Source organism: Vombatus ursinus, unplaced genomic scaffold, assembly GCF_900497805.2.
Source record: "Vombatus ursinus unplaced genomic scaffold, bare-nosed wombat genome assembly UNPS02014924.1, whole genome shotgun sequence".
Taxonomy (NCBI): Eukaryota; Metazoa; Chordata; class Mammalia; order Diprotodontia; family Vombatidae; genus Vombatus; species Vombatus ursinus.
This window is the reverse complement of record NW_020954702.1, coordinates 7,218,822-7,220,957: the sequence shown is the minus strand read 5'-3', so window position 1 is coordinate 7,220,957 and position 2,136 is coordinate 7,218,822. Positions and strand designations below refer to the sequence as shown.

The window sequence follows — 2,136 nt, the reverse complement described above, 5'->3', positions numbered from 1 at the left end:
AAAGAAAGAAAGAAAGAAAGAAAGAAAGAAAGAAAGAAAGGAAGAAAGAAAGAAAGGAAGGGAGGGAGGGAGGGAGGGAGGAAGGAAGGGAGGAAGGAAGGGAGGAAGGAAGAGAAAAACAAAACCCCCCAAAGTATTGGGTCATTTATACTTAAACCCCAGTATAACAATTCAGGGATGACTTATGCACCAGAGGTAAAGAAATTTCATCTATCTCCATTATTTAGGATACCAAAAATCAGAACAAAGTTAATTTAAAAAATTATGAACTAACAGCAGAGAAAGTCAATATTCCCTAATCCTTAAGTAGCAAACACTCAGCACACCATCTTCCATTGTTTATGCTTCCTACCACAAGGCTGCATAAGTCAATGCACAGTTTACAATAGAACTCAATTTCAGATCTTATCTTGCCCATCCACCCACACTCTTCCTCCCAGTGGCATAGAAATCCAAACTCTAAGTTGTATAAATTTGTTTAGGCTCTGACGGCTGTGTGGCAGCATTCTGAATGACAACAGAGCTCAGAAAGAGTTAAGGAACAGAGAGAACTGAAGAAAACACACTTACACTGGTAACAATTCAAATCTATGCCCCTCCCACCCCTATCTTCCCAACATGTCAGTTCTCTGTGCTGCTGGGCCAGAGAACTGAGAAACAGAGGGAACAAGCCAGGATGTGTGTGTGTGTGAGTGTGTGTGTGTGTGTGTGTGTGTGTGTGTGTGTGTGTGTAGAACTATGGCCATGCATCTAGGCTGCTGAACTACATAAATTGCCCAGCATGGGAGGAGGCTGAGACATTTTGAAATCCAGTCTCTACAGAAACTCTCATCATAGGAGAAGGAGAAGGAAATGATCAATAGGGGAAAACAAGGAATGGGAACCCCTAAAACTACAAAAAATTTCAGAAAAAGAAAATTCAAAGACTTTGAATATAAGCAGGTAAAGCAATAGAGAGGACATTAACAGCAGAAGGAATTATGGCCTCCAGATGTAGTAAAAGAGTTCAGATTATCTATTAACACATACTGAAAATAATAGAAAATTGTTCAATACCTGATGAGGGAGAGGACCTTGTGGATTTGGAAGAGATCATGGAACACAACACTTTGTTCCTGAATGGTTTAAAAGAGAAATAGAAATTACAAAAGTACAATTTATGGCCCACACAGCAGAAATAATTGACAGAGAGTAAAATTTTGAATCCATGGTGGTAAGTTTTACTAAAGAAACAAAAGTGAAGACAACTTATTGGGAATACAATACATGGATGTGAAGAACAATCTAGAAGAAGAGAAGCAAAAACAATATCATTAAAAGAAAGCATGTTCTCCATTTAAAAATGGAATTGAGAAAATATTGATCTCAAAGACAGGATGATAGAGATATCTCAAAGATTATGAGTTTCCCAGAAGAACATAACAAGTTAAAAAACCTGAACACAATCAAACAAGAAAACTTCTCAGAACTTCTGAATATAGAAAACAAAGTGCCAATTGAAAGAATTAACAGGTCACTTCTAGAAAAATAAAAATAAGAAATCAAAGTTGCAAACACCAAAACACATAGTGGGTAAATAGAACAATGCAATTGAGAAATAACAAATTTTCCAAGTGACCAGAAGAGAGATTTTCAAATATAAAGGAAAGGAAATTTAAATAATACAAGATTATTCTGTACTCACCAGAAAACATAACTTAACTCCCTACCTAAGAAGAAAACCAAAAATATCCATCAATCAGTAGTGATGCACTCTCTAGGTCTTCCTGCTTTTATCAGTTTTCTAGAATTACCAGGGGGATTTTGGAATTGTTTAGCGGGGATCCACAGAACTGTCTGGCTGCCGCCCCAGAGAGAAGATTGCCCATTTGTGAGTATTCATGATGATTGATTAAACTACTACCTATAATCAATCTAGAGCTCTGGTGGCCTCTTCCTTTGGTATAAAAATAACACCCCGTGGTTATGGGGGACGAACAGGGTTCCCCAGCAGGGGAATTCCAGACCTCACAAATGGTAAAGAGTGACATGCTGGATAAGGAAACAAACCCCCACAATCTGTTTTTTATTTTTGTTTTTCAGTCATTTCAGTTGTATTAGACTCTTCCTTACCCCATTTTGGTTTTGTCATTGTTG

General features: G+C 37.5%; 1 pseudogene; it reads right to left on the bottom strand.

Moving 5' to 3' along the window:
* Positions 1–1,894, bottom strand: part of LOC114029284 — a 69,436-nt pseudogene extending 67,542 nt beyond the window's left edge.
* Between the last annotated feature and the right edge of the window lie 242 nt (positions 1,895–2,136).